Below are 22,180 nucleotides of genomic sequence, written 5' to 3'. Positions count from 1 at the left end.
CTATGGCAGTGATAGATATGCTAAAATGGTGACTTTTTTCTATATTCATTCCTTCCTGTTATACTGAATAAGAAGATGAGGATATCAGAACTGCAGGCTGTCTTATAGTGAGACTCCCCAATTATACCTTTCAATTGTTTAAGTCTATAGGAAATATGCGAGCGTAGGTGTAAAAATGCATACAACAGGTGACTTCAGATTACAGCAAGCTCACTAAAAACTATCCCTGTTAAAATGAAAATATCTATCTGTCCACTATCCGTCTTATGGTGCAAGAACAGGAACCACAGGGAGGGATTTTTTGCCAAAGCTCAATGAAAGCAATGAAAGTTTGTCCTTTTATTTCAGAGGTCTTTGACTCAGGCTGTACCTGTTTGTAAAACAACCTGTGTGTAAGCAAAACAAGAGAGGAGTGTTAATGGGTTTGTATCTTATCCTTAAGAGGTAGGTTAGTCATAAAATGCTAATGAAACAGGAAACTTCAGGGAATTTATCTGGGAAAAAATTGATAAAGATGAAACTTCATACTCATATCGTGCTCAAGAGATTGTTTCTGCATCTGCATCTTTTACTCTTCCATCAATCTATTTACTTCAGCTGCCAAGTTTAGATGTGGTCAGCTTGTTTCTCATAAACCATTTTTACTAACTTTTTTTTGTAATCAGAGTTAGGCCGTTAGTTATTTTCCTGAATCATAGTGATTTGCTTCTAATGCAAAAAGTTGTCCCTTTTGACCTTTCTGAGTTACAGAAGAGGACAACTTCTGGCTCACTGACTTCACCTTCCCACTATCAAAAGCAGAACCTTTTTTTGATGTCTTTTAGAAATACATTGAACTTGATTTAATTTCGCTCAGTCATGACACTACAGCTCCGGAACCTCACCCTTCTAAAGGCTAGACATCATCTTTTAATTACCAGCTTAAATTTATTAATGATCAATTTATACCAAGATATTTTTTGTGTCAGTTAAACAGTCCCTCTTCCTTCTTAATATAAACACAATTTTGATGTATTTAAAAGGCTATATCTCCAGTTTAGTTATATGAATTCAAACTTATGTGTGTACTGGAATGAATATAATTATTCCAAATGTTTGTAATGTACGAGGGGGATATTCAATGGCATTTCCAGGGAACAGAGAAATAAACATATTTTTAGTCAGATCCCGTATGCTTACCATAGAAGAAAAAGGTATATCTATTAAATCAAAACTCCAGGAGAAAAAAACAAAACAAAACAACACAACACATAAAGCCATTTATGCTGTAGTGTACTTCTCTCTACGGGAAAACTCTTTCTCAGGTTTATTGATATGGGTGAATGAAGGTTTAAGAACAAACATTCGCTTCTGGTATGACATTATTTCATGGTTAGTTAGCAACATGATGGGCATCGAGAAGACCGTAGCACATACAGCCATCTAAAAAAATGTAATGAATCTACTCATCTACTCCTCTAATACAAACACATAATACAGTTCCCTTCCTTATCTTCATAACGTTATTGTTTTCTCATTTGTGCTGTAGTTTCTTTGTTTGCTTTCTTGGTAGCGCTATATATATGGATGTGAAACACACATATCAGTTCGTTTATTTTTTTTTTTAATTTCCCTTTTTATGACAAAACATGACAACTTTAAATAGAATTTTGTTATAACGAAGAACAGGAAATCACCAGGTATTTCTGCTGGTATTACTGTGTCTGCAATTCTTTGAATTACTGCCCGTTCCTGAGGCAAAATGTCTTAATCTGATTATTTGAAATTGCATCATTGGTTAGATGTGAACGAATAGGCTCATAAAATGAAAGGTTGTAGAGCATGTCATGATTAGACTTTCAGATCCTCCTGGCAGCATCCAGGTTTAAAACCTCTTGCATCATTTCCCTTTCCACTCCACCTCCCCCCCCCAACACACACACTTTTAAGAGATATAGTGTCGTTCTGCTGGAGTCCAATATAACAGATGCTTAACAAAGATGTCTTAAACTGCTTCCGGAAAAAGAAAATCCATGACAGTAAAGCAAAAATCAGGACTTTAAAATATCTACTGAAAGTCTGATTTTGATAATAATAAAGCTAAGACTTAGGTGAAGCTCATTCTGAAAATAATGATTAACATGTTAACCAGGATTACTTCACTTCTTCCTACACCTCCCCTATGCATGTATTTCATTTGACGTACCTATCATCTCTGGTTTAGGCTATAAACACTTTCCAGACAAGGCTTGTACTCTGTTTTATGTACAGCAGTTAACACATTTGGGGAATAATAACAGGAAAAATAAGGATGAACCTTTCTAAAAATAGGATATGGACTTCACTTTACCTTGTGCTTATAGATCAGGAAACAAAAAAAAATAAAGCTTCAGAACAAGTTTAAACATGTCTTTTTGAATAAAGGGCAACGTTTCATATCATTGGCAAAGTAATAAAAATACAAATTCTGTTATTACATCATCAGTATAAAATCCCAAGATATAGACAATATGCACTGATAATAAAAAAGCCTGCACAACCCTTATACATGTGTATTTCTTGCACAGGCATGTTAGACTGCTTGGATCATGGGTCAGGAGCCAATGGCCATGGGAAAGAAGAGCACAGAGGCTGATGCAGAGGGAAAAAACTGGCTTTTGGCACCCACCAGTTTTGGAAGTCAGCAAGCACCAGGAAAACCACCCCTGCGAGGTACAAGCTAGTTTGACCTAGTCAAGTTTTTCCCTCTAGAGAAAATGAAGCAAGGAAATGGAATTCATCCCATCTTAGGTTTCTCAAGCTAGGAAAGATGAAAGTAAACCTTAGTTTTTATTCAGAAAGGAGAAAAAGTCTAGAATACTGCACCAGAGAGCTTCTTAACCCCAGATGATAATTGATATAGAATCATAGTATCACAGAATCGCCTAGGTTGGAAGGGACCTTTCAGATCATTGAGTCCAACCATCAACCTAACTCTGACAAAAACCATCCCTAAACCATATCTCTAAGCACTACGTCTACCCATCTTTTAAATACCTCCAGGGATGGTGCCTCAACCTCTTCCCTGGGCAGCCTGTTCCAATGCTTGATAACCCTTTCGGTGTAAAAAATTTTCCTAATATCCAGTCTAAACCTCCCCTGGCGCAACTTGAGGCCATTTCCTCTTGTCCTATCCTTGTCCTGTTAGTTGGCAGAAGAGACTGACCTCCACCTCTTAGTATTTTATGGCCAAACTTTAATTATAGAAATAAACATACATGTATATGTAGTTATTCATTTTTTTCCATACAGATATTGTTTATAAAATATAAACATACTATTACAGAATATACCTATTGTCTTTAAGGGATTCTCAATTTAAATTAGTTAGTGAAACCATGCTATGTAAGTATTTTATGCAAGATTTTTATATGAAGTAAACGTAAGAGCAGAAAAATTGCACTTAACCAGGTCCTGTGCTTTATTGTTATGCAAGGTAAAACTTAGAAGCTGCAAGGTTAATTACTGTAATTTGGAAAAAGACAGTATAAGTAAAATGCAGATGCTGTAATATCTATGTAATTAAGTTGTAATTGCAGCATAATTGCACAGTGGTTTTGCTTTGCAGTGGATTGCTAAACTGGATTTATACAGTTACTTATGAATGAGTTAATTATACAAATTTTGACATCATATTACATTAATTTCTGTCACAAAGTTCCTTCAAATTATCAAATAGGGAGTGTATATTTTTTTTCAATTTCCTCCTCAGAACATTTAACTTTATTTTCATGTTATATGTAGACTGCATGCAAAAGTTGTAGCAAGTTAAACGTGAATCCTAAAAGGCTTTGCTTTATACATTATGCATTATTTCTCATAACACATAGCTCATAAAAAATACATATCACTTGGGCTGATAAAGCTGTAAGCAAAAGAAGGAAGACTGAAACCTAAAGGCAAAAATATTCTAATGAAATGTAATTAAATACACAATAGAAATAATAATCAAGTAATTTTAGAGAAGTAGTGGAAGTGACAGAGTCATCCACCGTCTCATGTGATCTCCTGACACCTGGGTACAGAGAATGATGGACAGCTGCATCACGAGGTGGAAGTATCTTGTACTACAGAGGCAATAAACTCTTCTAAGCAATTTTTCTTGGTAGATGGAATAGTCATCTCAGGGAAAAGGGAAAGGAGAGAAGAACTCTTCAGAGCATGCTATCCCTTGAGCAAATAACGAAACCTACAAGGTGGCTTCAGAAGCGTGGTGAAATGCTGGAGCAGCTAAGGAGAAGTTTTAGTGCTAATTAATATTTTATTCATGCAACTAGTTGTGTATTGAATGTTTTGGGCTAGATATCCTTTTCACTTCTGTGAAGCAATAGAGCTGATTCTGATCATAGCGAGGAAATCTTTTGCCATGGCTTTGGTGAGTCCAAAAACTGGGCTCCTTCCAAAACAGCTGACAAAGCAATTTTCCAGGGTGTTGAGAAGGTAACGGTGTTGTGCCTCTACCCTCAGGGCACAGGCTAATTAGAGAGCTCGTAACACAGACATCTGAGGGCATGTGCTGGTTAGCCCCAAAGGTCTCAGGTATGTGCCAACGCAGCAACAAGCAAGCATGAGCACCAGGGCCATGAATAACCTGAACGTGCCCAGCACTATCCTTGGGTAGAGGCCAGCTAGCACGAAACAACCTGCCGCGTTGTCGTTAAACCTAATTAGCCTCCTGCATCCAAACTGCATGCTGGGAATCATCCTTAGCTGTGCTAATTTCCCAACACTGCCTGAAAGTTGCTTGATAGAGTGTGATGTGGCCAACCCAAATAGATGACTATTACATCTATCAGGGTGTCCTACTTCTTCCCTGGCAAGCATTGCTATTACATATATAATATATAGCATATATTACAGTACAATGTATTTACACAGTAAATGTGTGTGGAGGGTTATGATAAAGAAATTCCACGTTCTGGGACACAAAGCAAACAGTGTGTGATATGTAATCTTATTTAATTACAATTAAGGAAACAATTCTTTGATAGAAACTGAAGATGCCACAATAAGAGTGAATAGTTTAAGCAGGTATTTGTATAGGAAATTTACACATCAGATAATAAAATTATAACATCCTGAAACCTTTTGAGAAGAGTAAAAAAAAAAAAAACAACTCTCAAATTAAGCACCAGCTTACTCAAACGGATTAAGTCATCTGTGTAAAGCATTTAGACTGGCATTTAATAGAAGCTCAGATTTGCAAATTGTGGGATTTTTGCTAGAAGACGAAGTGCATCTGCAGCAGCGATGAGAATTCGGTGGGTGCCAAGGAACAGCGCGTCAGGCACCGGTGCACAGGGGAACTCATGATGCAGGTTGAGCCAGCAGCTTTGGCAAGGTATTGACATCGTGAGGTTTTAAAAGTGATACTCCACAAAAAATTAAAAACAAAAAAAAAAGTGAGGGAGAAAGCTCAGTGGAGAATCCTATACATTTTTAATTATCGTACCCAGGGTTTCCATCTAAAATTTTCATAGGAATTCAATGCAAACCCGGCATTATTTTAAGTGTTTGAGCCCACTATCCAGCTGAGCTTGTACTTTTAGATATCTTGAAGATAGCTTTGGAATAGCTTGCTTTGGAGTAAGCAAGGCCCCCTGAAAGACTCCATCTGTCAGAGTGAAGTTATAGGTCCTCTTTGCCATCATGTAAGTATTTTAAAGAATAAAGTAATCTGAAAATCTGAAACTCATGAAGAAGCTGCCGTTTGAAGAAAGGAAAAAGCAGACAGATAAGACATTATTGCTGAATAAACTATATTTTTGAACAGCACTGTAACCGATGTCTCCCTTTAACTGCAGTCATCACCTTCTCCTGTCACATCGCACAGACACAAGAAAATAAACAGGCCTCAGAAATCTGATTTTTCTATCAGGCAGTAATGGCATTAGCCGCCTTTAAGCATTTTCTCTTTCATAGCCGAAGATTCAGTACATTCTTATAACTTTTTACCAAAAATGAAATTCTATCAAACAGGGCTTCATTTGCCAAGAAGAAGTAACAATATCCGTTGAAAATCTGTTGGACTATTATGCTGCTGGAATTCAGAAGCAAGAACTGATACTATTTGCCCCACTGCTCGATAATGTCCTAGTAGTTAAACACTCAGTTATCCTGGCTAACTCTAGCATAACACCAATTTACCAACCACACCACGAAAATACCAGCATTCCTTGGCAATCATACAATAAAACCACATCATGAAAATACCCAGATTCTTGTCAGGAATATGGGATGTATAAGCACTAGAAAAATATGGTTTTTACATCTTAACCTCAGGATCCGTCACAGAATACCCTATTTTGTTAAAGTTATGGAATTGAGAAAGTACAAATGTTGCAAAAGAGCTGTTCTCTTCAGTTGTTTCTCACTCTCTCTCCTTTTTTTTTTCTTTTTTTGTTTTTTCTTTTTTTTGTGAGCACACACATAATGAATTTTGTTCCAGATATTGATCTGCCAGTCTCTGTATCTACTTAAGTATAGAAAATTATGACTAAAGCTATCATTACAATTAAACAGGGTATGAACAAAAATTATGAAAAGAAAGCGCAACGAAAATTCCCTTGGAAAGTACACTAAGAAGGCTTTTGAATTACAAATACAACAATGGAAGAAATGAGAATATAGCACATCTTTTATAATATAATCATACATCTCTTATCTATGCAGAATTTCATATAAAATGCAAGGGAGACAATGACACTGTACATATACTGTGATTTGGTATATTAGCTGAGATGTATCTGGTACAAAATACCAATTATCGTAATTAAGTTTTTAAAATAAATATATTATTTATAATGTTACTGTTGTATAATGAATGTAGGAAGCTAGAAAGGACTAACTGGGTCACCGAGTCCAATTCTAGATACTGTCAGAAAATCATGATGTAGATGTTTAGCAGTGGAGGAAATAATGATAGACCTGCTACAGTGATGTTGATAAACAAACCAGTCAGCTGGATTGGTGATCTGCTCGTTGCTATGACATGCTCTCTGATTTTATCACACCACCAATAAACAATGCTGGTTTTCTGGGGCAATGCTTTGGTTTAGTTCTGGTTTTAAAGCCCTGTAGTTAGTTCAATGCCCTGCCATAGCTGAAACCATCATTTCTGACAATAGCCACCAAATTAAAAAACAAAAAAGAAGAAAAAAACACCACAAAATATAGCAAAAAAATCATCATAAATTCCCAAAGCCTTTACTTATCCTATTTGGAGGTTGGCTGCCATCCCCCATGTTGCAACTCATTAGTCCCTCCTTGTTCAGCAAGAAACGTAAAGATGTTTGATTCCTTTACAATGTGCTTGAAGGATTGTGGAACAAGGGATTGGCTTGATCATCTGCTTCAATGCTTTTTTGAAATGGCTGTCCTGCATAGAGTTAAATATTTTAGCACACTCAAGGCCTAAACTCTCTCTCTCATCACTTCAGAAAGAGCCCAAGGAAACCAGCTTCTTCAGGCAAGCTCATTAACTGATTGGATTAAGTCTGGCTTCCAGTCACACAAAGGCTGGTCCTCTAAAACTGGTCATCTTCTCAGGCATCCTGATGCCTCTTTAACTGACTAGAGAATCACTTGTGAAGAACATAGAAGAAGGAAATCTCAACTTTCAGCTTTATTGGTAAAGCCATTGTTGAACAGAGTTGAATGCAAAACAAATTCTGCTCAAAGGCATCTGTTACGTTTTTCTTAACTCTGACTAGAAATAAAGAAAAAAATAACGATGAAGTTGTTACAGAAAGAATGCTGAAAGCACCTCAACTTCAGTCGAAATGGCTTCTTTTGCCTAAACTGCTTGTTTCATTTCTGTTTAATTCAGTATTGTATACATCTTAATTCCCAGAAAATTCTATTCCCCCTCTTAATATCTAAAATTGTTTTGAAGCCAAAATAAGCATGATTTTTCTAAGCCTCTGGGTTTCAAACGAAGTGTACTTTCTCATGGATAACGGTTCCATCTTTTTCCTTGCCAGGTCATCATGATGTTATCAGTATGCACAGTCACCACCACTAGTGTGGGAAGGACCATGACTCTGTATCCTGCCCATTCCCTTTGGGTCACGATTAGCCTTTGGAAAAGTTTTGAAAAAGCAGCTGCTTAATTTCACAGGGCGCAATGACCACAAATGTTTTTGGCCCTAACATGGGGAGTACATTCGGGGGAGGCTCCTTGCATCTGGCAAGTGAAATCCATAACACGACCCTAAATAATATAAACGTGAGAACAACATTTTCTTGATAATGATTACAGAAGCATAGCTAATTATACAGCTAGCAAAGCTGTGTTGGATAGTTAATATACGCTAAAGCAAGTCCTTTTCTTGCTTTATGGCTTAGATATAACATAGACAAAGTCAGAAGACATTGTGAAGACTTGGCTTTTGTTGTTACTGGGGCCAATATCAAACAGACTGTGGTTTAGGGTGATTTAACTCAGAACTACAGGAGATCACCTTCGGAGAAAGTTATCCTTGAATAATCTGTGCATCCACTAGGTTCCTTTCCTCCTTCATATTGTCCCATTCTGTCAACAGCTACGTTCTCAGGAAGAACTACGAATAGATATCTCTGAAGTGCAACATGGTTTGTTTTGTACTGGACCAGATGGCATCCAGTGACAGATATATTCAAAGAATGCATTCCCAGATGAGGACACTTCTGTTCCTCTGACAGTACCTGAATGACATATACTATCTATAGCTTCATTAAAATACCCATCTCTAACAATTACATGCAAAACTGTTTGCTTCTGTTCGAAAGGAAAACATGTTTGGTGTTGTTTTTTTTTCTCTCTTTTGTTTGTGTTGTTTTGTTCGTGGTTTTGTTGTTGTTGTCTTAAAAAAAGGGAAGAGGATAAACAGATTCTTGTTCCTTTCTCCAGCAGGAGCACCAATAAAGTCACTTACATCTTCCATCAAACAGTTTCAAACAACCTGGATGTATAATACTGCAATTAGACATCATTTGATGATTCAACTTAAAAAAATAAATAAATAAATAAAAATCAGGTGGTATGTTTACATGTATACTACATGTAGTGACATCTGAGTGGGGTCCATATGGAAAAGGCTGTGTTCTCCTGCCTTGCCTCTAACAAAAGTCAAAGTGCCATCATTCACAGTTAGAGCTGGGATTCAGGGTCTCTGGAAGCCTGGCAATAAAACATGTTGAGGCTTGAATACATTCCTTCCATTTGTGGCTGAATGCCTTCTAATCACTGAAAAGCCTCTAAATAGTCTCTACCAGAATAAAATAAGGTTTTGTTTAAAGTCTGAAATGGTTTTTATTTTGGGAATCATGTGTTATTTTAGTTACATAGTTCTGATTCTGTTCCATATTCAGCAGCAATTTATTTCTTAAGGAAGGTCTAACTTAAGCTCTGGGTTTAAGAAAATAATCATCCACAGTTTGTACGATTCTGCTGTATGCTATTTCAGGTGGGCAGGCAGGGACTATGCTTAAACCTCAGAGGTTACATGCATTTTACAGAGATTGCTTTCTAACCACTCTTTGAAAGCAGCATCTTATAAATCTCTGATGTTTCACTAGCTCACCCAGCAAAACAGGAGGATTTTGTTTTTGCAAAAATGAAATTGTTCCAATTCTTTTTCTATAATTAAAAGCACATTTTGTTCTATTCTTGTACTTCCAGGAGGTCTCATTCTAGGTCCTGCTAAATATGAGCTTGAAAACTTAGCCTTTTCCCTCTTTCATAATAATAACAGTTTGCCACTCAAACTTCTTGCTTCAGAAATAGCCAGAAGTTACTTGAATGTTACTTGAAAAAAATAAACTGGTATGTGTTAGAAAAAGTGGATTGAAATCTTAAATTTAGCAATATAAGTCCAATAAGTTGCTAGTAAATTGTAGATGTTATATAATAAACAAAAATCAGGCAGAATGATGCTTTGATACGTTTACACTCAAAAACCCATTTCCAGTTTCCCACGTCACATGTAAATTACCAGATAGCACAATGCTGCTAAGAACTGATAATTCAGAAGCTTCAGAAGCTGTTGATTTAGTTCAACAGGGAATGGCAGTTTGTTTTCTCACACAGGAATATAGAAAACTCATCTGAAGTGTAGGCATGTGCTTTGAAGTACAGAGGAAGAGCAAAAGATTCTCAGCATCTGCTAACAACTGTTGGGATGCTTGGGTTATATCTTGGATATAATCCATCAAATTGCATCAATCAAGTTAACTTATACTTCAAGACATAATGAAATGTGACCAACACAATTAAACACAATAACATAATATAGCAGCAAAAATGGATTCTTGATGATAGTGGGTAAAGAAACGGCAGTTTTGGTTCAACTCAGAAAATATTGCTTGATTTTTTGGAGTATTTTTAGGATACAACATGCTCTTTGCTGAAGGTTTTTGGCTGTTCTCAGAGGAATTTAAAAGGGCATGACTAGGGCATTTCTAGCTATTGCACTATTGAGGATGTAATTTCCAATTAAATAAGGAAAAAGAAATGATCATCTGCAGCTTTCTGTAAAGAATGTGCTCTACAGTCCTATTAGTACAGATTGCAAACTAGAGATTGAATAGAGGGTGCACAATATTGCTCATATTTGAACTTATTTACACATACGTAATCTTAGATAGCTTCATTACAGATCATAATTGAACAATGATGACAGGCTTCTTGAACAAACTTTCACAAAAGCTTCATTGCTTTATTATGCAGCCAAACTCTTAATGAACCTGTGACTGGACATTGATTAATATAGTAATGATAACTATGCCAACAACACTGGGGAAAGGCAATCTCCAACAACAGCAGCAAGCAAAACACAACTCATTAATTCAGCTGTAAAAAGATTAAATCTACAAGATTCACTTGAAAGCAGACAAATCTTTTGTGTGAAAGAAATAATCTGTAAAGATTTGGGCACATTTTATGTATCTCCATATATGTATTTTGCTCAGCAAGTACCGCTGATCTTCTGTTATTGCGTGTATGCATATTTAGGTGTAATCCTTAAAAAGTTTATTTGGGACATCTGGAAAGTGTTTCAATTGTGTAATAATTGCTTCATAATCAGCTGGTTTTCCGATCAGGAAGTGACTGATATAAAGAAAACCAACGCTCCTACATCTATTTTCTCGTACCGGTGCAGTACAAGCTCCAGATGTGATGAGTTTTACCGAAGACCGAGCGGGCTGCTAGACTAACTCCATATTGTACACGCTGGTGGTAATCCCACCACACGAAGCGTTAAGAGGTTGGTAAATCCATTTGTTTCTGAGTACTGGACTCCCATCAATCCTGCATTTATCTTAGATGTAATAATCTGATTTGATTCACTATGCTACTTATAACAAGGTTCGCAGAAGCGCTTACAAGAAACAGCCAGATCCGCTCCCGTTGGGTTTTGCTAGTATTTGTGCATTCCACTCCTTTAAAATGCTGCGACTTTATGTTTGTGATTCCCTGCCTCCAGAAAGAAGTGTATAATTTTACCTCAATACATGAACATTACCTATTCAAACCCGAGATATACAAGAAAATGCACCTCAGTGGAAAACAATGTAACCCAGACATCAATCCTGAAATTAGTTGTTGGAGGGGTGGAGGGATCAAAAGCTTGTAAATCCCGTAACTCTTATTTTCTTTGAGTGGGAGTTAAGGGTCCTAGCTTATATAACTGTTTTTCAAATTTTGTGCCAGCTATAGAGTGTTCAAAATCCAGATTTAGATCCTCAGGCCTTAAAATTCCTGCAGGGTGATTTTCTTTACAAAAAGAATCGTTTTCTATAGAAAGGCAATCTCTTCCCGCAGGCTGGTAAAATTTAAATCTGTGATGCCATCCCTAACAACATACCAAAAAAAAGTCCACAGGTGCTTTTTTAGCTAAATAAGGTGCTGTAACAACAAAGTCTTTGTGTAATAAAAATGCAACAAACTAAATTGTGATTCTAAACGAAATATAAATAGATAAGTACAGAAAGAGAATTTCAGGCACCACTTCTCAAGCCATGAGAGGCTGCAAGACTATGAAATTGTACAAAATTTGAAGTTATCTCTTTCTTACCTTAATTACTGCTTTTCACCAATGTCCCAGAAGCAGAGAATATCCCGTGTTTCAAAGCAAAGAAATATATACATCCTACAAAAAAAAAAAAAAAAGGAAGTAAAAGAAGAAATTGGAAAAAAGGTCTGCAATTTCAGGAAATTTGTTTCTCTTGCACTGCACTGGAATTAGAAAGTAATACTGAAGTCCTGTTCGGTGCCAGAGGAAGGCAAGATTTATTATATTCGCTATGAGGAGATCATAGTTACATGAAACATTTAATGAGTATTAAACTGAGAAGACAACGCGACAGGACTGAAGGCCTTTCTTGTGTCACTGATTCTTTCAGGAAGTTACCATCTTTTTATATCTTTGATTTATAAAGCACATTTTCTGACCTGTTATTCACATGACACAATTTAATACACTTTTTTTTTTTTGAACATAGTATATTATGCTATAAACCAGATGGATATATTCACTTGTAGTAAGGTCTGTGACCCCTATTCCTTAACCAAAACATAGAATGAGTGTTATATACACTCAAAGGAAAAACCTGGTCCAGGGATAAAAATATATATCTTAAAATATGACGGTTCGCCTTTTCTATCCACCCCATTTCCCACCAGGCCAAGAAAGATACTCCGTCTGCTTAAGGATGTAACGCTTAACATTCAACATATAGACACACACGTGTATATACACATATACATATAGTTCTAGATACATACATACATATATAATTAAGATGGTGATATGGAGTGGGTATGTAAAGCCAAAACATTTAATTTCAAGCCAGGACTCTTCTGATATCTTCGCAAACTGTTAAACCATCACAGGAGATGGTCTTGATACAGGAACAGATCTGATACATCATTTTCCCAGATTTTTCTGGTAGTATATATGAGAGCAAAGGAGGGTGGAATATGATAGTCTTCCAGCTTCTTTTTCTACTGAACAGGTATAAATTAATAAGTAATCAACTACTGGCTCTAGGAACACAGACATGAAGAGGACAACAAACTCACCTGCCTAAAAGCTCACTTATTTTAAACTGTTCTTCCTATATTCTGGCTAACTGAATTAAACACAATGATTTTTATTTTTTTTCCTCTTTTGTGGATCAGATTATTTGCTGTTTTGCCTGAAATTCTCAGAGCAGAACCCGGTCCTTTAGTTTTGGCTATTTGTGGAGTCAAAATCACAAGAACTCTTAGCTTCCTAAAAAGTCCCAGAAATAACACCAGGTCATCTGATCACCTGATGCTGCTCCCATTTGAGGCTGAAACAGGAGATTTTGATGTCTCTGACTTAAATCTGATTTGGGACTTGGTCTAAAACTTAACCATCCCATTGCCTAAGCTTTTAAAAGCAACCAAGACTTCTCAGTAGTTTAAGCTCAGTCACCACAGTCATAACAATGCTGGTCACACAGAGTAAATTCACAGGTGAAGGAGACTTCTGCAAGTAGTTGGCTCCTGCCTGTTCTGTCCCTGTTTCCCAGCTGTTACGCTTTAAGCAGCAGGCTATTGAAACCCAGCAGTGACAGCGGAAAAAAAATTACAAACTGCCTGAAAAAAACCCACAAACTGCAATTTACAGTGACAATATTTGTCCCTGAAGTTTTGTGGATTGTCCTTCACACTTAGAGGGGCAAGCCTACGTGTTGCCTTTGCCTTCAGTAGGAAGGTGATGAAGGTAAAAAAGATGAACCTGAAGAGAAAATATATTTAGAAAAATAGTTTTGTTTTACAGAAACATTGCAATTTTTTTTCCTTCTTATAATTTATGCATGTATCTGAATTTATTTTTTTTTACTTTTTTTTTTACTTATTTGAACTTTTTCTGCTGAGTTCTTTGTATTTACACTACATATATGAATCATGACTACGTCAAGTGATTACTTCTCCCTCAAATTAGTAGCCTGGAGATCAGGATTGGCTGAATAGACTCAAAAAAAAAGAAAAATGCTGATATAGTCACATGCTAAGACAGTCCTAATACACATTACATACCAACGCATGCCCACAGAGACCCTCTTTCTTGAGGGTATTTGGCCCCAATTTCCTCCTACCAACATTTACATGGTTACCGACTTTTATTATTTTATTCATTACCTGAAAAGATACAATGTAACATTTAGGAAAATGTGTAAGAGAGAAAACCATCTCAATAAAATGTATTATTTATCTTGCCCTAACGCAAATCCTAGACAATGACAAGGATAGGAACACGCACTTATGAATGTGATAGAGTTATAATGATTTAATGAGTTACAGCTTATCAGCTGGGTTGCTACGAATTACCGTTTGCATGATTTTCATCTCTCCTCTCCTTGCAGGTTAATGTAAAACTTCATATGTGAGAGAAGATGCTCTAACTAAAATAGCTTGACTTTGTATTCAGTATGGCTACAGTTGAACATGTGGGCAATTATGGGTGTTTAACTAAGTGAAAGGTGTATTTTGTTAAGCCAAAGTAACTGAAATCTGTACCTAAAGGAAACAAATTTTATTTTTTTTACCATGGGTTTCAGTGAAATTACTCCAGCTTGCACTAATATGAATGAAAATATTGGATGAAAATGACTTATGAAATGTAAGGGGGGGGTCTCCTTTAATTTCTACCATTACATTTTCTTCGCTCTAATTTCTGCTACTCTGACAGTGTTTTTCTCTTTTGACTTGCTCTTAAAAGTTGACCTTAGTTGCTTCTCACACTGCAGGGACTACATGGTTTTACACCAGTTTAATGTTAATGAGTAAAGAACTCTAAAGCCTAGCAATAATTAAATGGGCACTTGCGATTGATAAGCACTTCAGGGGGGAATGCTGTTCTTTAACTCAGAGAAAAATCAAATTCTTGACCTAGGTTTGGAGCAGGAAAAAATGAAAAAACAAAACAAGAAAAAAAAATTATATCAGAGCAGCTGAGAAAAAAGAAACAAACAACTAAATATAGTAATTTTGAAAAATGCTGCTTAAACCTTTTTCACCTGCAACTGTGGAGTCCTCCCTGGAGCACAAGGTAGTCCTTCCAAGAATTTGCATTCACACAGTATATCAGAGTTAAAGGGGAGATGAAGTATTCATTATATACATAAGAACAAGCACGCTGGAACAACCCTATCTTTACAGGGAAAAAAGGCTACATCCACTGTTGAATTTCATTACTCAGAAAAGTGGCAAACACCTATATCCTCCCTCTGATTTCATTCTAGCCTCCTTGTTTCTAATTCTGATCCCCCTCTTAGGGTAGTCCTGTCCTTGGGGAAGCTTCTCATTACACAGTGAGGAGTAATTACCAGGGAAATCATGGTGAGACCGGACTAAGCAAAATGGACTTTGGTCATTCCTCTCTTTTCCCCCAGGTAAACTTCTTGTAGGCCATAAAGAAGTGTCTTTGCTGATGTGTCTTTAACTTCCTTTGCACAACAGGAAAATATATCAGTTGCTCTACCTTATACTGAGTATTACAAATCAGAGATCATAGGGTGTTCACGCAACATAGACCGCAATACCTACCCAATCTCGTGAGCCCTGTAACATACAGTTGAGAGAAAAAGGAAGGAACAAATGTATCATGCTTCATGCTCTGTGCATGATGTTCTCATTTGATGATCCCTTTCCATAGCTCCCAGACCACACTTTTTCAACACAATTGAATCCTATGATTAATTTACAAACAAACTGTGCCTGCTATGAGATCTCGGTGCAGAACAGAATTTCCAGCATTGCACGGCAGGCAGGGAGTGTCTCCTCCAGGTTGCGCGCCCTGGTTGCAACCCTGGTTGATGAACCTTCCTGACCATATGACTTATCTTAGTATGTCAATAGGAGGAAAATCATATCTTCTCCTCAGCTGCCCTATGATACGGTATGCCACCATGGATCCATGCTCAGAAACCTTTATCTAACAAAAAATATGGACAAGTTTGCTTGATACTACAGGGCAGATTACTTTGTAAAACATTTCAAGTTCTTTCCCCATAAGCCTCAGCTCTACAGGAAAATTCATCCAACTAGCTACAAGAGGAGTCTGGAAGACATTCAAGGTGACATTTTTTGTATTGTGATATTGGATAAATGGCAAATACCAGACGCAGGCAACCATGGTGCTTGTAAGAAGTAAATTTTCCTGGTCTGCCTTCCAATTTTTTTTCCTAATTCTCTTTAGAAAGTTGAATGGATCTTCCATGTCTAGGGAACGACTTTCTCTTGCTAAGCCATATGCTGAGACCATCTATTTTTCTGTTGTCTCTGCTATGATGTTTTCAGATCGATAGACTATAAAATAAAATCAAAGTGGACCGCTCTAGAACATCCAATATGATTTTGCACATAATGCAGATTTAAAAAGATCATAACTTTTTATCTGATTGTTGTGTAAACTAAAAACCTATGTTTGCTAAACTTTCTTTTGCAATTTATTTTTCCTCATAGTCAGATCAACATTTGCTATTGCATTGCAGTTCTCCACTGCGTTATATTCTTGATGCTCCAGTTTAGTCACAATCATTAGTGGATAAACTCCATTACAGATGCTTCTATAAGCATCTCAGTGGTGAAGCTGAAAATCTAGGTCAATTTTTTCACTGAAAAGTGAATCAAATTTCTTTCTGATGATACTGGAAAGCGTGATAGGGAAAAACTCTACGGAATACCTTGGTAAACTTTGATAGACTCCTAAACCTTGATCAGCATTACTAACAAATAGCATGAAATCACACACTTCTGCGTGCAGCAGCTACTAATATATGCTTGTCCGGCTAATGCTTCATTACAGGTTGGGGCTTATCAACCCTAGGAACCACATGCTACTCTCATTTACTTCTGTTTACTGCCAAATCCTCTCATTTCTATGATGGTGTGACCAGGCAGGAATGTGAGGACACATTTAGCCCCATAAATCTATCTAATGGCGGCATTACATAAGTAAGTGACTACCACTGAAAACATGGATTAAAAGAATCCTCAATAAGGTGTTATAAATACCCTGCTCTCCTGAGCAGTTTCAGCAGCTTCCTTCTTTTATGCTCTTAGTCTGAATATCTTAACAAAAATAAAATTCCTAAGAAGCCACTGTGTTTCTGGACATGAAATCACTATCTAGCATTCATAGCGCTTTATGGAGGGCAGCAGAACAGGTTTTCGATTTCACTAATTTCACTTTTAATACTACTATCTTGCCAAGCAGCTTGTACAGGCCAGCACTGTTCTGCCTTATATTTACAACCTTTTAATCCTCGATCAGTCCCATAGGAGCAAAAGGAAACATATGAAACCTTTGCTTTTACTCAAAATGAAGGCAGAATTGCTGCTACATCTGATGCTGTCTAGCTTTTAGGGTAATCTTCTGGTCTAGTAGGATGGTTTTCTCCTATTTCTGCCCTCACTGCTGGTGCGATGTTAGGCAAGGAGCACATCACTGTACCTCAGCTTCTTCCTTCGTAAAATGGGTATAAGGCAATCTCCCTGCTATCCCTCTTTGAGGTCTTCTGATGAAAGGTGCTAAAATAAGCACTATGTATTATTCATATATTAATTCGCTCTGGCATATTGGTTTCAGGAAACTTCATTTAAGAGCACTGGGAAATCAACATCAAAGAAACGCAGAGTTACACACAGTGAATACACTCAGCAGTGGAGCAGACCAGGCTTGACACAACCCTGAAAAGCAAATAAAAACCACATATAGAAACTCTGTAATCTCCTTATGACCAGAAAAAAAAGAACAAAAAAGCGCCCTATAATAACTTTTCCACAGCTTTTGGGGCAATCTTGTACAGCTTAGTAGTGAATTAGACTCTGGTAATGGAATTTTGTAGGGCAGCCCAAAATACTTACGGAGATAATTTAATTAAGAAAGTGATGGTCGCAGACAAAATCTTAAGCAATTAAGAGCCCTGGGTTCTTTGTCTTTCAGCCTGATTTTTTAGGGAGAATTACTTCTTAGAACATTTTGAGTTGTTGCTGTTCTCTTTCAGTCTTCAAAATACCTTGAGTGGGACACCCAAAAACTGACTAGCCCAAACTCCCACATCACTTCTGAGACTGTGGAACAAACTACCACCACAAGAATTTTTAAAAACTCTTCCTTATTCATTCACCAGTGTTTTGCCTTAGGAGCACTTATTTAACTGTTTTCAAAAACAAACTAAAAAAAAAGATTATATACGGCAATATTATTTGGTTATTCCTCGTTTCTCTCTGGCACTTTGAAAGACTGTTTTTATATATGCATATAAAATGAAACACTCTGAACTCTGGAGGCAAAAGTAGAATTTCACCAGGCAGCGCCAAGATGTTCCCAAAAAACTTTATAGCATAATTTGCTATAATGAGCCTTGAAGCTTAAACTCTCGATTCTGTAAACAAAGGCAGTATATGTGCACTGAGGGAAGACAATTCATAGTAATTTTGTCAGCAAAATTGTTACAGTAAAGGCCTAAGCAACACTTCATCTACCTGTCACTTGTCTTGAAAGGGCAGATTACTTTTTCCTCAATCTTGGCACATCCAATTAAGGTAGACTTACAAGCCAGGCAGGTGTAAAGTGCAAGCCAGCACTTGTTCACATTAGCAATTATCAATGGAAAAAATACATAAGTGCTGAGGCTTGGCACAACAGTTACCCTGGCAACCGTTAGCACTCAGAGCCTCAGCAGAGACTAACATGACAGTTTGACATCTTTTCCCATAAAAAAAGATGATTGCATTCTCTCTTTCCCTCTCTGTTTTTTCTGTTCCCCTCTTTTTGTGCTGTTTTTCCAAAGCTCTCGTCAGTGACCCTGTCTTGTTTAACTCTACCCTCTCACCTACCGGCATGTAGGGTGCCGAACTGAACTCCCCTGCTTTGCCAGCCATTAGAGAATCCTTTAAGCAAGAGTGTTTACTGTTTACCTGACCAAGCCTGAAGAGCAGGAAGGAAGGGTGGAGATGCTGCATTAGTGCTATTGACCCAAGATAGAATCAGAGAATCAGAGAATCATCTAGGTTGGAAGGGACCTTTCAGGTCCCTGAGTCCAACCATCAACCTAACTCTGACAAAACCACCACTAACCCATGTCCCTAAGCACCATGTCTGCACGTCTTTTAAGTACCTCCAGGGATGGTAACTCAACCACTTCCCTGGGGAGCCTGTTACAATGCTTAATAACCCTTTTGGTGTAAAAATTTTTCCTAATATCCAATTCAACCTCCCCTGGCGCAACTTGAGGCCATTTCCTCTCATCCCATCTCTTGCTACTTGGGAAAAGAGACCAACCACCACCTCTCTACACCTTCCTTTCAGGGAGCTGTAGAGAGCGAGAAGGTCTCCCCTCAGCTTTCTTTTCTCCAGGCTGGACACCCCCAGCTCCCTCAGCCGCTCTGCAGAAGACTTGTGCTCCAGACCCCTCACCAGCTTTGTTGCCCTTCTCTGGGCGTGCTCCAGCACCTCAATGTCTTTCCTGTATTGAGGGGCCCAAAACTGGACACGATATTTGAGGTGGGGCCTCAACAGTGCTGAGTGTAGGGGGTATAGTATAGGAGTATAGGAGTATAGTACTGCTGGCCACAGTATTCCTGATACAGGCAAGGATGCTGTTGGCCTTCTTGGCCACCTAGGCATGCTACTGGCTCATATACAAGGCCCCAGGTCCTTTTCTGCTGGGCAGAGACCTGCTGGCCAAATTCACTCAATGTTATCCTTTTTTATGATATTCTGCAACATCCAGTGAAGCACACCATTCAGCTGTGGCAACTTGCCTCAGGATGCTGGCCCCTCTTTCTTATGCACAGATCTTTGCAAACAAGTGTCTCTTTATTCACGAACCTCTCGAAAATGAAGAGAAAGTCAACCAGAAGGAAAGTATTTGTATTTTTGTGCACAGGGAAAAAAAACAAAAAACACCTCACACTCAATTCCACCGGGAAACTCAGCCTAAGAAAGGTCTGCAGAAATTACAACTTCAGAACATACCCAATTGTCCAGTCCTTGAGGACAGAAGAGCTGGCAGCAGTCTTAGTGTCTCTTTGGATTAGTCTTTGTTCTGTGGAATGCCTATAGACTAAGTTGTCTGAACTTGTTGACTGTCTTAGCTGCCAGTACTTTCATTTGTATTTGTCATTTTTATGTCAAATAGACTTTAAAAATGATATGACTACATCAAATTTTTGTTAATCAGTGATGGTTTCAGTTAGTGTTTACTTGACTTTCCCTTTGCTGTTCCTCAGCAGTCATTTCCTTTTGTTGTTTTTTAATGTCCCTTTCCTAGGCAGTCTTTCAACATCCGTTGTTTTCCTTCAGTCTTACTTTCTCTTTAATTTTGTTCAGAACTTTCAATTTTAAGAAGTTAAATTACAATCTTAAAGATCTAGATCTCATTCATTTTATTTTTCTTTTAGGTTTATTTTCTTCCCTTTTCCTCCCTTGATGTATGTCGTTCCTGTCCTTCAACTCATCATGTTCTCACTCACTGTCATCTCCAAATGGAGAAGAGTGGAAGGACTGGGGGTAGTTGTCTTCTTTTCTGGGTGGAGGAAGAAAACATTTGGGAAGCTGTGTATACAAAAAAAGCTTTCATGGTGAAATTGAGCTGATCATCTTGTCCTTACTCTTAAATTCTAGCCAAACTGAACACATACTCTGAAAGATATGCAGAAAATCAAAGTTAAACATCTCACAGTGTTTACAAGAAAATTCTGCATTTGCTTATTATTGCATATGCTGCACCCTTAGACCTCACAGATTTCAAAAAAGTAGGTTTTGGCTGTGGATTAACATTGACATGAAAATTCAAGATGCAGAGCCAAATCTTACTGCCTATGTTCCTGTGATCTGCTCCCATGGGCAAACAGAATCTGTGGTGTAACTTTAATTCTGTCAGCAGGATGAAGGCATAATAAATAAAAGCAGTAAACATTTTACAACATTAAACAATCTTTCACAGCTAGTCAATTTAACAGTTTTGACCAGCATTAAATTTACTGGAATGTCTCTAATCATGAACAAGAAACAAAGTCATACTTCCTCTGGTACAGTTGCATTGATTAGAAGAGTGAACCAATAAACATTATTACTACTTTCAGATTCTGGGACTAACGGAAACTTGCTCCTTTCTCTGCTGTTCTGTGAACTGCATTGCAATCTCTTCCACAACAACATAATTTAATTTAAAAATCATGATGCTATAAGTACTTGAGGAGCAGTTACAGCTATTCAGTCAGAGAAAGGTCATGTTAACATAAATATTGAAAAGAATGATAATTAGGCAAGAAAAACAGCAAAACACATTAAAGAGAAATGAGGCAATTTTTAAATGTTAACATCTCAATTCAGAAATGTTTACACTACATTTAATGGTTCCATTTTCAATGAACATTACAATAAAAAAAATTACTGAGCAAAATTATGGAAGAGAATTACAACCAAAAATGACACTGTATACATCACACCATCTTGAGAGAAAATGAATTGACTGAACCTTGTTAAACACAATGGAATTCAAATAGTCCAAGCATGACTTACTGCAGAATAAAGCAACGTACTCTCTTCTTAAGAAGAAAGTACTTAGTCTTTTGATGATAGTTCGTAATTTAAAATTCTGAATATTTGAACTAGTTACAATATATTTAATTGTTTCTATAAATTGTCCAACCCACATAGGGTTGGATAAAGGTAAGAATGTCACCGCAATGTTAGCAAATTCATAGCCTGAAATAGACTGTCACTCGGTATTACTATGAGCAATACGCATAGTATTGCTTTCCACATAATCCAGCCTTGATATCAAGAAACACACACTTAATGACACTTATAACTCCCAAACAGGCTAAGCTTATTGTTTCAGGGTGACTTCCAACTTATAGTATAAGCTTTTCGAGTTTAATTTTGAAGGATGGTTTTAGATTAATTAAAAATATTACAAGAAGAAACCTAAAGATTTTATCAAAAGATTCCTGGTTTTACTTATATTCAGTTGATTTTTTTCATTATTATTTTTTTCTTTTCCTGTCTTCTCACTTATAGCTCTTACCTCTGATCATCATTCCCTCCCAGGAAAATCTGAATACTTTTCCAGTCAGATTTGTAATCTACCTGGACACCACAATCAGAGTTAGAGTGCCATGCTAATGCAGCAGTAG

At 37.2% G+C, this 22,180-nt stretch overlaps 1 protein-coding gene across 6 annotated transcripts in view; it reads right to left on the bottom strand.

The window, feature by feature from the left end:
• The window catches only part of TENM4 (teneurin transmembrane protein 4), a 1,293,844-nt gene that overhangs the window by 958,950 nt on the left and 312,714 nt on the right, over positions 1-22,180 (bottom strand). For all 6 annotated transcript variants that reach the window (XM_063326345.1, XM_063326336.1, XM_063326383.1 and 3 more), the window contains exon 3: positions 12,075-12,149. The gene's annotated coding sequence lies outside the window, so the exon portion shown is untranslated. The remainder of the gene's footprint in view (positions 1-12,074; positions 12,150-22,180) is intronic.

Source organism: Chroicocephalus ridibundus, chromosome 1, assembly GCF_963924245.1.
Source record: "Chroicocephalus ridibundus chromosome 1, bChrRid1.1, whole genome shotgun sequence".
In the NCBI taxonomy this organism is placed as follows: domain Eukaryota; kingdom Metazoa; phylum Chordata; class Aves; order Charadriiformes; family Laridae; genus Chroicocephalus; species Chroicocephalus ridibundus.
Note: the sequence above shows the minus strand (reverse complement) of the source record. Positions and strands in the feature narration are given on the sequence as shown.